Source organism: Eubalaena glacialis, chromosome 3 (assembly GCF_028564815.1).
Source record: "Eubalaena glacialis isolate mEubGla1 chromosome 3, mEubGla1.1.hap2.+ XY, whole genome shotgun sequence".
In the NCBI taxonomy this organism is placed as follows: Eukaryota; Metazoa; Chordata; class Mammalia; order Artiodactyla; family Balaenidae; genus Eubalaena; species Eubalaena glacialis.
The window spans coordinates 178587779-178604736 of record NC_083718.1 but is presented as its reverse complement, the minus strand read 5'-3'; the positions used below and the strand labels follow the sequence as shown (position 1 = coordinate 178604736).

Below are 16958 nucleotides of genomic sequence, written 5' to 3'. Positions count from 1 at the left end.
CGCTCCGATCCCATCTTCTCTCCCCTGAACACCCTATTTAATGCCACAATCTGGCCCCCTTGGCACTCCTCCTCCCCCTATATCTGTGCTCATTCTTTACTCATTCCCTTAACACTTTCTCATTTACTATATAATTTACTTAATTATAATGTTTATTGTTTATCTGTCTTCCTTAACTAGAATGTCAGTTCCATGAGGACAGAAATCTTTATCTTGTTCACTTGTGTCCCCAGATCCTAGCACGGTGCCTGGCACTGAGCAGGCATCCAATAAATATTTGTTGAATGAATAAAGTTGTTAAGCCTCTCTGAGCCGAGAGCTTTCTCATGTGAAAAGAGCGGATGAGGGCTTCCCCGGTGGCACAGTGGTTAAGAATCCACCTGCCAATGCAGGGGACACGGGTTCGAGCCCTGGTCCAGGAAGATCCCACATGCCAAGGAGCAACTAAGCCCGTGCGCCACAACTACTGAGCGTGCACTCTAGAGCCCGCGAGCCACAACTACTGAGCCCGCGCACCACAACTACTGAAGCCTGCGTGCCTAGAGCCTGTGCTCCGCAAGAAGAGAAGTCACTGCAATGAGAAGCCCGTGCACCACAAGAAGAGTAGCCCCTGTTTGCCACAACTAGAGAAAGCCTGCGCACAGCAACAAAGACCCAATGCAGCCAAAAATAAAATAAATAAAATTAATTAATTAAAAAAAAAAAAAGAAAAGCGAGGATGACATTAATGATGCTGCCTCGGTGTTGCAGGGAGGAGCCAATGAGATCTCGCCTGTGAAGAGCTTTGCACCAGGCTGGCGGGCACTTCTGCAAATGACAGCTCGTATATGCCTCAGTTTCCTCAACTGTAAAGTGGGAATAAAAGTTGTGAGGGTTAGCTGGGTTAATATGTACAAAGCCTCATATTAGGTCATAGCCTCACATGAAGTCAGCATTCAGTAACGCTGGGCAGTACCACCCTTAGTTCCTTCCATCTCAGCCTTTTGGGTCCTTGTTTTATTGAGTTGAAGGAGAGGCTGGAGGTGACTCTGGGAGTCAAATGGCTGAACGTTTGGTTATGCTTAGGCTTAAGATAAAATGATCCCTCACATCCAAGGCTTAAAACAGACAAAAGGTTTCCAGACTCCCTCCTCTTTAAATATCTGCCTAGATTTCAGGCGCTCCATCCTCCAGCGCTGGGTCAGAGCTGACTCCTCGATGCCACCCATAAATAGGCCTTGGAGTTTTGTTCTTCTCTCTCCATCCTTTCTCCTTCATCCTTCACGCTAAGGACCTGACACCCCTGTGATCTCCATCTCAGCCTTTATCCCTGTAGGAACCTCCCCAGGGTTAGTAGAAATGAGAAAACTCTGAGCTCCTGGGTCTTTTCACCTCTAACTCAGCTTCTGATGCCTGGTGAGCTTCAGACCTTGCTCAAGGCAGGGGGCTCATGGCATGCATTTAATAAACATGGAGTGAATGAATGAGTAGGAAAAGCCCCAGCTCTGACCCATTTAATAAACATGGAGTGAATGAATGAGTAGGAAAAGACCCAGCTCTGACCCTAACCATTAGGTCATTTTCTTCCTCTGGCCTTTAGTTTCCTCATCTCTAATGAGGGTTATAAATGCCTTCCCTGTCCACCTTAAAAAACTGTCGTAAGAATCAAATGAGATCATCAGCTCTTAGAATAAAGGGAGCTTGGAGGTCACGCAGTCCAATTTGCTTATTTTTTCAAGAAGGAAACAAATCCCCAGAGACACGGTATGTGTAGATGCAGAGAAACCTAATATAATGAACTGTTTTCTCACAGCTGAGTGGTCCACGAATCCTGGAATTCTAGAGATTGTCCAGTCCAGCCAGCCAGAGGAAATCTAGGCCTGGACAGGGAAAGCGATTGCTCAGCTCACCCAGGAAGCAGAGCTGGAAGATGGGGCTCCTGGTTTCCAGTCCAGGCCTCCTTCCTGCTGTGTTGACAGCACCAGGAGGGGTGGCATCCAGGGAACAGGGGAGGCAATGGCTGCTGGGTGACTCCACCTCAGTTGAATTCTTGGGGGACAGAGCCCAGGACCAGGGTAGGAAGAGTGAGGGAGGAAGGTAGCAGGACTGGCAAGGCAGTGGTCCGTCTTGCTCATAACCAATCCCTGGACTCCCAAGGTGGTACTTGGGGAAAAATCATCGACACACAGGAGGCCCAATGCTGGCCATGTGGTGCAACCAGAAGTGTCCATCCCCCCTCAGCCTTGGGGAGATCAGAAGTCAGGGGCAGGCATGGGGGCCCATGATTGGTGAAATGCGGTCCTTCCAAATCCCTGTTGCCTCAGCTCCCCAGTCTCTGTTCAGGCTGGGACAGGCAGACCTCCCATACCTGGGGATTTGCCCCTGGCTCACTGATGATGACACCATCTCAAGTCTCTTCGTATCCCTAAATCCTTCCTTGGAGTTTGTGAGCAATTACAGAACCCCTCCCAGGTTCTGGATGCTTTCACCCACAATTTCTTATGCAAAAGTGTTGTTTCCCAAACTTGATTCATTTACCACCTCCATGATTTTTGCCATAATAATCTAACGCACTGAATACATAAATAAATAATATTTAATCAATGTTTTGCTTCACTTTCTAAAAACATAAACTTATGTCAAAAAGAAACTTCATATCACTCCTGTAAATAAAGAAGCAGTATCAGTTGCTAAAAATACAAGAAAAAAGAAAAATAAATACATTCTTGGTTTCTGGTGCCAGGCCCCAGTTCTTGTTCCAATTATACTGACAAGCCGCCTGCATGTTCTCTCTGGACCTCTGTTTTCTCCTCCCTAAAATGGGGTTGTTGGGAGATAATGTATGCAAGATGCCTGGCTCTGAGCTGGCATGGAGTAGGTAAGAGAGAGAATTCTGGGCTGGTATTGGTTCTGCTGGTGCTGACACCTTCTCTGCTCTGCTCTGGCCTCAATCCCCTCCAGTCCCAGCTCCAACCCCCTTTATCTAGAATTTTAGAGTTTCCTGTGCACTTTTCAACCCTGACTCATATTAATCTGCCTCTCAGCATGTGATAAGGGAAGCCAGGGGAGATAATGTCTGCCTATTAAGGGGCCGGCCATGCCACAGGGCTCAAATGATTTGCCCAAGGTCACCAGGGTGGAGTCTTGAACCTGGGCTGTCTGTTCCTACTGCATGGGGAGTGTTGGCTTCTTCCTCTGGTCACCCAGGGGACAGGTCCTCAGGCTCTGGCTGGGATGCAGTCTGCAGGAACCCTAGTTGGCTCTAAGGAGAAAGAGGGAACAGTCCCTGTCTAGGAGAGTTGGCCCTGTCTAGGGGAGGCTCCCCTCCCCGAAGCCACCCCCTTCTTGGTCTCCCTCTGCTTCCTCAGCCCCTAGCAAAAGAGACAGCCCAAGGGCAGGGGAGAGAGAGACAGGCTAGTGGTCTGGTTGGAGTGGGAAGGCGAGAGGGGACAGGGAGGAGAGTCAGAGACACAGGTGGACAGAGACGGAGAGAGAGACTCGTGGATAGAGATGGGTAGAGACAGAGACCCAAATAGAGACAGGTTGCCAGACACAGAGGCAGACGTACAGAGAGGGGCAGACATACAGAGAGGGGCAGACAAGACAGAGGGCGCGAGAAAGACAGCCACAAAGAGACACAGAAGGAAGTTGCAGCCAAAGAAAAAGACAACCCCAAAGAGTCGCTCACAGAGACGGAATCAGAGCCGGAGCTCGCGGAGAGAAAGTTAGAGAGAGAGAGAGAGAGAGATGGTCGCGCGGAGAAGCGCGGAGGCGGAAAGAGCAGGAGAACACGGAGACAGCGGCACCCCAGCCCGCCCCAACCCCGCGCGGGACACGAGCCGAGCCGGGGCGCGGGAAGGGGGAGGGTGCCCCACTCCCCGGCAGGGGGCGCCCTGGCCACGCGGCGGACCTGCGGGCATCGCTCCGGCCGGGGCCGGGGGCGGGGCGGGGGCGGGGAGGGCCGGGGCCCCGGCCGGGGGCGGGGTCGGGAGCAGGGGAGGGCTGCCCCGGCCGCGCTCGGGCCCCGCGGTCGCCTTTATAAGCCCGCGGGGGAGGTGGCCCATGCAGCGTCGCGCTCCCGCCACTCCGAGCTCTCCGTCCCAGCGCACCGACCTCTCGTCACTTGTGCCAGGACAGACCTTCGCCCACGAACTCAGCGCAGGTAAAGACTCGACGCTGGCTCCCGGCTCCCCGCGGCCCCAGGGATGTGGTCGATTCCCCGGCCCCTCCCACATCCTCCCCTCGCCTGGGGACGGTGGCGAGGTCGGATATCAGTGGCGGGGCAGGGACCTCCGCGCCCCGACACCTCCCAAGGCAGCCCATTATGAACCCCCAGCCACCTGTCCCGCTCCCGTACTCGCGTGCATCCGAGGCTCCCGGCGGGCGCGCTGGGCCGGGCTGGAAATCGGACTTGGCGCTCGCGGAGCCGGCGAGTCAAGGGGACTGCGCTCGCGACCGCTGCTGCAGCCCTGGGGTCTCCTACCTCCCAGGCCGCTGCCCGAGACCCCCCACCTTCAGTCTAGGCACCTCCTCCCGGTGCTCCGTGACTGAGCGGCTTCTACGGAACCCCCTTGGTCCGAGATCAAGCGAGTCAGGTTGCCCACCCAGAACTGCCAACCACCTAGTAATCTCTAGATCTTGCCGCAGCAGGCGGGGAGGGGGCTGGTCTGCCTGGGTGGGCTCCAAAGTAGTTTGGGCCAGAGCTGGGAACAGTAGAGGGAGGCAGGCACTTGGGTCCGGGAGCCGCAGGGGGGTGGGAGTGGGGGGAACGGACAACCGGCGTGTTGGAGGCTGTTTGGGAGTCGGGGGTGGGCACAAAAGCCTTAGGGCAAAGCTCCGGAGCCCCGGAAGCTGAGGGAGTTTGCGATCTATCTCTGGGCATGTGCAGGTGAGCGGATAGCTCAGGGTTGGTTCCCACGCCTAGTCTAGATAAGAAAGGGTTAAATGCATGGTAACAATGGTGGGGCGGGAAGCTAAGGAAAACCCCATCCTTCCCCTACATTGTCCCTTCTGACCCTTTTTCCAAGCGTAATGGGATTGGGGGAGGGGGGCTTTACAAAGGCCTGTGGGTGGAGGGGGAAAACCCTGGAGATCAAAAGGGGGCAATTCTCAGGCCAGAAAGGGCCTCTGGGCCCTGGGAAAGAAAGACTCCCCCGGTGGGCCGGGCTTCCCTGGTAGGCAAGGGCTTGGCTCCCACACCAGCAAAGATGACAGCAACTGTTTATTGAATGCCTACTGTGTGCCAGGCTCCAACACTTCACATGCATCATCTTGTTTACAAATAGGGAGACGGAGGCCTGGAGCAGTTAAGTAAATATGAGACCAGGATGTGAACCCAGACTCTAAACCCTACAACCTTAGCTCCCTGCTTCCATTATATGACCCAAGAGATGAGGGGCTGACCTTGGTTCCTCTTCTGGCCCTGCTGGTGCTCAGTCTTGCCTCCCCCCATGCTCTAGACCTGCCTTCTTCAAATATTTAGTCCTCCCCACTGTGTTGTTCCCCCCACCCCCACCTACTCCACTCCCTGCCCCTGCTCTTGTCCCTTTGCCTCCTTTTTTCTTCCTGAACTTCATGCCTCTGAACTCCCTAAGCAGAAGAGGCTCCTGGACATGGCTTCCTAACTTCCTGGCCCCTGGAGTAAGACAGGCTTGAGTGATGGCCCCTGTCTGTATTTGTGGCCCCACCTGGAAAATAGGGAGTATGCCTCTCTCATGAGACTATTGTGAGGAATAAAACTGAACTGAGGCCAGAAACGAAATGCTATCTTCATTTAACAAATACTTATGAATGCGCCAAGCCCTGTTCTAGGTGCTGAGAATGCAGCGGTAAATTAAACAGCCATCTGGACGCTTGTATAACAAAATGTTTTCAGGCTCTGAAATTGACACTTTAGAATTGGAATTAAGCAATTCACAAGGAAGGAGATTAAAATGCAATAAGATGGGTAAAACTGATCAGCCAACCTTTGGTTTTCACTAATAGAAAAGGCAACCTAGCTGTGTGACCTGGGACAAATTCTGTTCTCTGTCATGCCCCAGTCTCCTCCTTTAAGCTGAGATCAATAAATAGTATGATTAATGTATGCAAAGTGTTTAGCTGGTGTCTGTGCCTAAGAAAATATTGTCTATAATCAGCTCTAATCTCAGCAGAAAATGCAACCTTGAGACTGGGCATAGGGTTATGTCACTGCCCCTGAACCCTGGAAACCTGTCACCCACCGCCTAGGCCCTGTCCTTTCCCTGATGGGCTGTGCTGTAGAGTGGCACGGCATCTTCCTTGCCCACACTCAGGTGCCACCTCCTGTCATCCTAAACTCAGCCTTGGCCAGGAGCCTGGAGGTCCTTGCTGGGAACAGGCCTGGGGCTGTTATCTCCACAGTGCCTTCTGCCTCTATGTGTCCCAGCTTTGAAATGAGGTGAAACCAAACTCAAACCCTGCCTGTCCCATGGCTTACATACCCAACATTCCCTGCAAACTAGAAATCAGTCCTGGAGAAGGGAAGTGACTTGTTCAAGGACACACAGATGCTACCTGGGGAGCTGGGGCTGGAACCCTCGTGATCAACTCTAGCGATCTTCACGTTGTACCCATCTTTGGGGATGAGGCCTCTTAATCCAGGGGTAGGATCCAGTGACATAGCTCGGAGTTCTCACCTTGAGTTATTAATACAAAACTCAGAGCTTGAAGAGAACATTACGGGGAGAGGGAGCAAGCTGAGCTGAGAACTAGCGCTCAGAAATCTCCGCATGGCCACAGGAATGCAGACTCAGCTTTCCAGTGCTACGTCGTCATCCTCATCCTCAGCAGGCTGGAGCTAAGCTGTGCAGTGTGTTTTTTTGTTTTTTGTTTTGTTTTGTTTTTAATTTATTTTTTTTTATATTTATTTTTGGCTGTGTTGGGTCTTCGTTTGTGTGCGAGGGCTTTCTCTAGTTGCGGCAAGCGGGGGCCACTCTTCATCGCGGTGCGCAGGCCTCTCACTATCGCGGCCTCTCTTGTTGCGGAGCACGGGCTCCAGACGCGCAGGCTCAGTAGTTGTGGCTCACGGGCCTAGTTGCTCCGTGGCATGTGGGATCTTCCCAGACCAGGGCTCGAACCCGTGTCCCCTGCATTGGCAGGCAGATTCTCAACCACTGTGCCACCAGGGAAGCCCCTTTTGTTTTGTTTTGTTTTTAGAGATGTCCTCACTTTTAGAGGGCAGCTGTGGGCAGTAGATTGGAGGTTCATTCCCAGCGCTGCTGTGTGACCCTAGACAAGTTTATTTCCCTCTCTGAGCCTCAGGTAAGGAAATCATCTGTAATATGGGTTAATAATATGTACTTTGCAGAGTTGCTGTGTGGGGCCAGCAAAATCATAAATGGTTTTTCACCATTGAATGGCTCAGCTGGGGCTGACCCACTGTTGGAGATTGCTGTTGAGAAGTTAATATTTCCTACGGGACAGTTTCTTTGCCACTACCAGGTGATCCATAAGGGCCAGAGGGAAGGCCCTATGTAGGTTACAAAGGCCTAGACAGGAGGGAAAGTGCTGGCTTTGGGATCGGCATCTTGGGTTCCAATCCCTAGCTGCGTGACCTGAGGCAAGTCACTTGGCCTCTCTGAGTGCTGGGTTCATAGTAGGCCCCCAGCAACTCTTCTCTGATGCTCAGTGTCCAAAGAACATTCAAGAATAGTCTCCATATTTTTCCACCCCCCTTATACCACCCCCCAACATTTCCTAATTACTCCCAGAAAAACTTCATGCTTAAAGTTTTCCATGCTGAAATTCTCAACCTCACTGTGGCATGAAATCAATTGTTTGCATTTAATTTGACTTCTCAAATTAAGGGGTAAAATTTGAGATGAGGGTAGGGGGTGGGGGGGAGGAGACGAGGAAAATGAAGTTAAACCAGATGTGTTTTTGTTTAACTGTTGGGTGGTGGTTAAACTGCCTGGGTATTAACATCGTTCTTTCTGAATTCCAGTAACCAGGAGTCAAGTTTCACTTAAAATTGTAGTGTTCCTTCCTGGCTACCGTGGACTTGCCCTCCCCATTATTATTATTATTACAATTTTATATTCATCTGAAGCCACAAAGTACTGGCCAGAGAAGAGACCTCATAGATGCCTCAGAGCTGGAAGGCATTTAAAGGCTGCCTCTGTCAACCGGCTGCTTTGCAGACCAGGGAGACTGAGGTCCAGAGAGGGGAAGAGCTTGCCCAGGGTCACCCATGACCGTCCTAAAAGTAACCACTATCTTGATTTTGGTGTGTATCATTTCCATAGCATATCCTTAATATATCTATTTTTTAAAAAGAAAGAATTGTTGAAGGAAGAATATAGATGGTACGCGTTGGTAGAGAAAGATCCGCAACTCAGAGCAGAGTTTAAGCCCTTGAACTGTTGATATACTACCTGTGTGACCTTGGGCAAGTCCCTTCCCCTTTCTGAGCCTCAGTGTCCTCATCTGTAACCCAAGTTGCCTGAAGAGCAGGAGTTGGGGGGTTGCGACATCCCTAAGACTTGGAATGGGTCTGATTTAATTTGAGTTGGTCCTCAAACATTTGTGACTTAGGTTATGGCAGGTCAGTCACAAACTGCCCTCCTGAGGCAGAAAAGGGTGGGGGTGGGGGCATTGTTGACTCCCACAGTGATTTTTTTTTTAATTTTATTGAAATATAGTTGATTTACAGTGTTGTGTTAGTTTCAGGTGTACAGCAAAATGATTCAGTTATACATATACATATACTCATTCTTTTTTAGATTCTTTTCTCATATAGGTTATCACAGAATATTGGGTAGAGTTCCCTATGCTATGCAGTAGGTCCCCGTCGGTCATCTATCTTATATATAGTAGTGTGCATGTGTTAATCCCAAGCTCCTGGTTTATCCCTCCCCGCCACGTTTCCCCTTTGGTAACCATAAGCTTGTTTTCGATGTCTATAAGTCTCCTGCAGTGATTTTAAAACTTTGATTTCATTGCTGGTGATTTCATTTTACATAAAAATAAGGGTTTCTGGCTTCCCTCAAAAGATCAAAAGTTGTGGCCACTCTGGGCTGCATCCCTGCCTGGCCACCATGACTGGAGCTGATTAGCAGCTGCTCTATCCACTTGACCGCAGTCCCCACTGTGCCCTGCTCTCACACCCAGCCCATTTGCTTCATTGTCATTCCCTGCCTGCCTTCTGAGTTTGCAGTTTCTGGGCTAGGTGCGTGAGGCTTGGGCCAGCCCTCAGGAGGCTCAGGGTAGGAATGTGGGACACATAGACACCAATCCCTCTTCCGGGGCCTGGCAGCATCTCTGAAACATGTCAGCCGGGATGAGGGAGCTTTCTTTCTGCTTTTCTGGTCCCAGGAAGAGGCTAAGGGCTCTAGAGTTTGGGGGCTAATAGAGCATCAGCCTGTTAGTGCTTAGGAAGCTGGGCCCGGGGCCCACCCCCTTGGGGACAGGCAACCTGGGGTGCTTCAGACTAGAGATTATGCAGCCCCCTGAGGGGAGGAACTCCCTTGACATCTGCCGCCTCACCTAATGCTCCCAGTAGCCCTGTGCATTGGTGTCACTTTGCAGACAGGAAACACCGTCTTGCACTCTGAACCCACAGCTCTCTGTTCTGCCCCCTTTTCTGGGGACCAAGGCCTGGTGATTGATGACAGGCCGTAGCCCAGCTGTAGCACAGATCTCCAAATCGCCGTGTCTGAGCTCAAGGGCAGTGTAGGAGGCCATGAAACCTCATGGTTAAAGCTCACGGTGAAGGCTCTGGAGGCAGCTGCCTAGCATGAGATCCTAGAAGGTCTCCACAAGCAAACTGCTCTGCGGGGTACAAGGTGAACAAGGGGGAGCCCTGATTCCTGACAGAGCCACAGGGCCCCTGGTCCCTGCAGCTGCAGAGTTCGAGGAATGACCGTGTGTGGGAAGTAGCATTTTGTGAGCACCCGCTGGGTACCAGGCACTTAACCCATCGTCTTTGAACCTCACCTACCCCTCACTCCCTGCCATTTTGCAGTTGAGGCTCAAGGGATGGACACCTTGGGTCCAAACCCCTCCCCTAGGTGCCTCAGTCACCCTGCCCTGACCCAGGGAAGGGAGAGAGGGGAATGGCGGCTGGGAGGCTATTTCCTCTGAGACCCTGTAGTGAGGCGCTGACCCAGGGCTTGTTTGAGAGAAGCGTCTTCATCTTCCCAGATCTCAGTTTGTGATTCAGGTGGATGAACTTCAGCTGGCCAGGTCTGCAAGCTGCCGGACAAGCCCAGCTAACATTTTATGTTCTTTAAAAAAGTGTTTAGGTGGCTTTTATTTGAAAAACCATAAACCCCACTTTTTAAAAATTTTTTTAAAATTTTTTTAATTTTTATTTTTTGGCCGCATTGGGTCTTCGTTATTGCGCGCGGGTTTTCTCTAGTTGTGGTGAGCGGGGGCTACTCTTCGTTGCATGCACGGGCTTCTCATTGTGGTGGCTTCTCTTGCTGCGGAGCATGGGCTCTAGGCGCACGGGCTCAGTAGTTGTGGCTTGCGGGCTCTAGAGCGCAGGCTGAGTAGTTGTGGTGCACGGGCTTAGTTGCTCCGCGGCATGAGGGATCTTCCTGGACCAGGGCTTGAACCCGTGTCGCCTCCATTGGCAGGTGGATTCTTAACCACTGCGCCACCAGGGGAGTCCCCGTAAATCTCACTTTTAAACGGATCCGCCATGTGACTCTTTGTGAAGTCAAGTTCTTGCCTTCTCTGATCCACCTTTTACTTTGTCTACAGAACAGCAGGGTGGGCACTCTCCCAGACCTCAGGTTGAGGTTGTCAGTTCGCTGTCCTATAATCCTCTAAGCTGGCTGTCATTCACCTGTGTCAGGCTTGGCCTCTCTGAGTATCATTTGTCTCTTTCTTACTCCACCTGTTCCCACTTTGACTTACTGGCCTCTTAACATACAGGAGTTAATAACGTACTCATCTGCCACCATTCTGGGTAGAAAGTGTGTCAGCTGACTCTGGGACCCCCTCCCCTCCTTCACTCCTTCTTAGCACCTGTATAGCTGCTCTGTTTCCTCCGCCTCATTAAGTGAGCACCCCCCTCCCACCTCCACACACCACCGCTAACATTGCCATGCCAGGTGGTACTCAGCGCCTGTCCTGGAACTGTTCAGTTAGTCTAAACGGCTGCCCTATGTGGCAAGTGCAATTATCCCATTACAGATGAGGAAACTGAGGCACAAGATCACTCAGCCTGGAAAGTGGGAAATATACACACTCATCCCCTACCATTGCCAACCCACCCACTCAAGGATGCTTTCTTCTTTGTGACATGAATGACACACCCTATTTTCCTAGAAGAGTCTGGTTCCTTATTTTGAAATTATCAAATCTAGTAATTCATATTTCAGCTTCAGTTAGCCTATCAGGATATCAAAGATAAACAAGTTCCTCTCAACAGCTCATATGAGCCTTGCCTTAATCACCTGAGTAATTTTTGTGAAAATGCTGTGAGTTTTCATTTTTCCCCTTGACCTCGTCCTTCCAACTAACATTTAAGGTCTTACTCTGTGTCAGGAACTGAGCAAATCACTTTTAATGACCTTATTATATTTAACTTGTTATCCTCTCCATTTTATAGAGACGAAAACTAAAGCTCAGAGAAGCTGAGTAACTTTCTCAAGGTCACACAGCTAGAAAGAGGCGATGAGACCCAAATTCAGGTCTTATGCCTTCCTGCCCAATCAGATTAGCATCTGGATTCAATTTTTTTGTCTGGATACAAGCCCTCAGGGGACCTTGCTGTATATATTTGTTTTCAGTGGAACCATCTGTCTCTAGGGTTTGCAAAGTCATGTGGGAGGTCTCAGAGGAAGGTGACCAAGGACAGGCACACTCCTGGTTGGACAGCAGCTTCTGTTCTCCAAGACAATGGGTTTTGGCCTGGACACCTCCTCTTCTAGTCAAGAGGAAGGAAATGACAATCCTAGCAGGAAGCATCCTCAGAAAGCCGGAGGAGCCTGGGTTTGAATCCCAACCCTGCCATTTCAAGCTGTGTGACCTTGGACACGTCCCTTTCCCTCTTGGCTTTCAGTTACCCTGCCTGACAACTATGGCTTGTTTGAGGGAGGCAAGGTTAGGACTTTTCTAGTTCACGTGTGGCAAGTAGTTGGCATGCATGCTGTCACCCTACGTCCTGTACATGTCAGACATGACTAATCAAGCACTGCTCTCTTTCCTTCTAAACCTCAAGTTCCTTCTAAATGCAGTCCTCCAGGCAGCCATTATCCACTCATTAGAATTGGCACACAAGATGGAAAGACATCCCAGAACCAAATTAGACTTAGGCATTGTGTGAACAGGGGCAGAGAAGGGACAGGCCCAGGGTGGTGCCCAGGTCAGTGTCACTGTGCTCCTCAGTCTTCTTTTCCTGGCCTGGGAAAGCAGGAGGACTCTTGAGCTAGACTGCGGCAGAACTCACTTCTGGTGTAGGGTGGAGACCTTCCATGGAGCTGTGTCCCTGGTTCACTCCTCAAGGAAGGGTGGGGAATGGTTTCTGGGGCTGGTCACAACTCAGGCTTAAAGTAAAAATGAGAAGGAAGAGGCTGGTTTCAGATCGTCCCGGAAAGAGTTCCGCTTACCCCTTCCCCCACCCTCCATAATAATATCCATAGTAGTAGTAATAGTAGTAATAAGAGTTATTAACATCTACTGAATATTTGTTATGCACCAAGCCACTCTACTAAATGCTTTATATACATTCATGCTTTTAATCCTTATTACAGCCCATTTTTCAAGTGAGGGAAATGACTCGAAGGTGAAATAATTTGCCCAAGTTTCCTCAGCTGGTGAACCAGCGGAGTTGCTGAGATTAGAATTTTCACATCCGTCCAGCCCTGAAGCTGGCTCCCCTCCCTGGCTCAGTTTCCACACTGGCTCTTCCTCACTCACCATCATCACCTCTCATTTGTGACCCTGACATTCCTTCACCTGTGGAAAGTGCTCTTCTGCATGCAGAGCCTTCCATATACACATGGGAGTAGCACAGCAAACGGCGTCTCCATGTTGCAGGTTAGAAAATCGGGCCTGGGATCACACGGTGAGGAGATGGTTATCCCTGGGCCCTGGATTGGCCAGGGGAGCCTGGGTTGGGGGATGGGAACGTGGGAGTGTTGCAGCTGAGGTGGGGTTGAGTTGCTGGCCCCCCATCCTGGATGAACCAAAACTAGTTCCTGTTTTAATCAGCCATGGGACCGTAGATGAGTCACTTTAATACTCATTTAATAGTCACTTTAATACTGGATACTGCCAGCCTCAGTATCCAGGCTCTTATACTTTTCCATTTTTAAGGCTCTTTCTTATTCATGAACTCACTGAATCCTTGAAACAGCCCAATAAAGTATTATCTTCATTTTGCAAAATGGAAACAGGCTCAGGTCAAGTCGATGGCAGAACCAGCCCTCAAACTCAGGTCAGGATCCCAGGCTAAAGATCTTTCCCCAAATGTGTCCCCCAACCTGTCCCATCTTTGCCTTTGCACCTGCTGTGTCCTCCCTGCCTGTGTTGCCAGTTGGCATCACGGCTGCTTTTCTAGATCTTGCTTGGAAATCTTCAGTCCTTTGTAATCTGATCATCCAGGTAGTGTCTGGCTCTGTGTGAGTTTCTGGAGGGCAGGAACCCCATCTGAGTCATTCGTGAATCCCAGTGTCTAACAAGGTACCCGCATTCAGCAAGTGTCCAATGATGTTAACGTAACGAAAGGCTGCCCCGCCTGGCAGGGGTGTCCACAGCCCAGCCGGGCTTGGTTCCCATGGGGAAATCTGGAAAGGCTGTCCCGCTGGGTTTAACACCTGAGCCACTCCAGGCCGAGCCTGGCTGCCCTTCCCGCATCTACATTGGTATCTTCTTCTCTCCACCAGTGACATCAGCTCATGAATGATTGGTTAATGATTGGCAGCAGGACAATCCAGTCTCCCTATTGGTGGCTCAGACCCTTAGTCAGGTATGAGTTTCCCCAGCGTCATACCTCTGACCAATCTTGTCCAACCTGTTCACAGATGGACCCTCAGTGCCAAGTAACATTAATTTCTTTAAAAATAGTAACAGCCATCATTTGCCGAATCTATATAACATGCATCCTGGTGCATAGTACGCAGTTAATACATATATGGTGAATGGGTGAGTGAATACTTGCAGGAAATAACATCTCTTAGGAACTAAGACCTTGTATGACCTCCGTGCCTGTTTCCTCCTCTGTCCCTGAGAGGTACTCGGAGGAGTGATTGATACATATATATCAATAGATGTTTGTTTTAAATATGTCATGAACCAGGCTCTGCTTTAAGTGCTTCACTTATATTTATTCATTTATCCTCACAACTGAGCCCCAGAGAGTCTAAGTAATGTCTCCTAGGTCACACAGTTGGTACCAAGTGCAAATATTTTCATACCTTCCAGGGCACATGTATTCCAAGTAATATAATGTGGTGACCACTTTCCCCCAACCTCTTTCCATAGCACAGAAGCCCCTGCCCCAGAGCCTGTGGTCATAAGTAGTAGGTGAGTCCAGTGGTGGTTTTGCCCCCTGACTAGGAAACATCTCCATGGATATAAAATGCTTAACACAGTGCCGAGCACATAGTAGGTCTTGTGATCATCATCTGTGTAACAGGCGTGGATCCTGCCCTGTGTAGAAGCCCACAGGAGGGAGACCTGAGTCTGCTGGAGAAAGCCAGGAGATCCTTCATGGAAGAAATTAAAGCAGTCCTGAATGACTATAACAGCGCCAACTGATACCTCCTGAGGAGCAGACGCTGCCCCAAGTGTGTTAGATGTAGGAGCTCATCAGCCCTGGGAGGTAGCACCATACTTAATCATACCCACCCCACGGATGAGAGAAATGAACTCACTTGCCCAGGAAATGGTTAGTAGCTGGCAGGCCGGCATGTAAATCCCAGCCATCAGGCTATGAAGTCTGGCCGTACTGCCTCCTTTTGTGAGGAAAGGCTCATCGAAGTTTCCTGCTGGTCAGTTCCTCTCGCCTCTGCTCAGGGCTGGCTGTTGGCAGGCAGGCCTGTGTGAGTGTACACGCTGATATTACATGATCCTGGGAGTGGAGGAGAGTTTCCCCACCTCCTGGGGAGCCTTCCCCACATCACACCCCGAGGCTGGGCCCAGACAGAGGTTTTCAGGAAAGGAAACCAGCCTATCACCTCACCCCTGCCTGGGGCAGCCCCCGCACGTGTCAGCCCCCGCACGTGTCAGCTCCCTAATTCCCTGGCACTGCTCAGAGCCGACAGCAACGGGGACTAACATCCCTCCCGATGGGGAAGATTCGTGACAGTTCTGAGGGAGGTACTACTGTGGTCTATAATACACAGAGGCAGAAACAAGACTCAGTGTGGTTAAGTAACTTGCCCAGGGTTGCAGAGCTGATGGGTGGAGGAGCTGGAATTTGAACCCAGAGTCTGGGGGCTTTCCCCTCTGCCTTTCAGTCTGCTCTGAGCTGACTGGTTTTGCCTCTGTGAGGGAAAAATTGTCTGTCTTGGGGATGTCTGGTCCAGAGACTTAGGCCTGCCTCCAAACAATCTTAATTTGTTTAATAATACTAAGAGTTGTCATTTGCTGAATCCGCATGTGTGGCCTGCTAAGTAAGTGTTTTATACACCCTTTTTCATTTGGTCCTCTTAAACTTCCCACAGAGTAGGTACTCCAATCCCAGCTTTTACAGGTGAAAAGGAGAAGCACGGAAAAGGGAAGGGACTTGCCCAAGGTCATGCAGCTCATAAGTGGTTAAGCCAGAATTGGAACCTGGGCAGCCTGGCTCCAGAGTGTGGGCCCGTAGTCACTTAATAAATGTTAGATAAATCTCTGCAGGCCAGATGTATAAACTCTTCTTGCACCTGATGGTTCTTCCAGAGCCCGACTCAGGTAGTGGGTGCAAGGCAGGAGTTGAGCAAATGGCAGGAATAGACTGTGGGACACTCCCTGGCCCCCTGAGCCGAGGATGCAGAGTTTATCTACCCCTTGTGTGATCCTGGTCGAAGGGAGGAACGGACAGGGGTGGGGAGCACAGGGGGGCAGTCCCGGTGTCTCCAGAACCAGGGTCAGAAGGAGGCCAGAGCAATTAACCTGGCTGAAGCTACTGCTAACTGAGAATCCTCAGTGGGGGACTGGCCCCAGCTTCAGTCCAGGGCTCTGGCCTTGGACCTGACCCTCCTGGAGTTCCATCTCAGGCTTCCAGAGTCTTCCTGGGGTGGCAAATCTCCGAGCACTGGTTTGTGTGAGAACTTTGCTCTGCAATTTCCCCCTTCGACACCCAAGTCCCTGGACTGGCCTGCCTGCCCCACTTTGTCCTTTTGGAGGAAGCAGATCTTTTCCTCTTGAGTGGCTACTTGATTTGAATAATCAAGTATTTCCCCACTGGCCCCTGGCCAGGCAGAGCTCACTTGGCAAGGCCTCTCGCTGGGGCTCTGAGGCAGGCCTGCCAGCCTCCCCGTTCTGTGGCACGCTCTAATCAGCGAGGCTGAGATGCACGGAAAACCCTGTCGCATTGGCTTTGCTGGGCAGGCCCCAGATGGTTCCTGTGGCAGAGGCAGGGCTGACCTTGGGCTTTGTTCCCTCACTGTCTGGAGTGACTACTGTTGGGGGAAGGAGGGGCTGTCCCCACTTCAGAAAATTCACGCTGGAGTGGCCTTTCTTGTCAGCTCACCTGGGTGTCAGCTCTTGGTGCCTGTCAGGCTGGAAAAAGGAGGAAGCAGAGTCAGGAAGGGGGAAAGTTGGGTGCAGAACATTCATTCATTCATTCAACAAACATTTCCTTAGCCCAACTGCCTGCTAGGCCCAAGGCTGGCTGCTGGAATTCGCAGACGAATCTGGTCTCGCTTTTCCTTCAAAGATCAACCAGTGCGTGCAGGAGATGGTCATGTAAACAGACACATTCAGACACACTCACCAGGTGGTGTAGGGTGAAGGAAAGTTCAAGAGCTGTGGGACCAGAGGAGCCACCTAACCAAGCCTCGGGCAGAACAACCACAAAGAAT

The 16958-nt window shown here is 50.8% G+C and overlaps 1 protein-coding gene across 1 annotated transcript in view; it reads left to right on the top strand.

Annotated features, from left to right (window-relative positions):
- The first annotated feature begins 3977 nt into the window (after positions 1 to 3977).
- Positions 3978 to 16958, top strand: part of ALPL (alkaline phosphatase, biomineralization associated) — a 59734-nt gene continuing 46753 nt past the window's right edge. The window contains exon 1 of the mRNA XM_061184789.1: positions 3978 to 4141. The gene's annotated coding sequence lies outside the window, so the exon portion shown is untranslated. The remainder of the gene's footprint in view (positions 4142 to 16958) is intronic.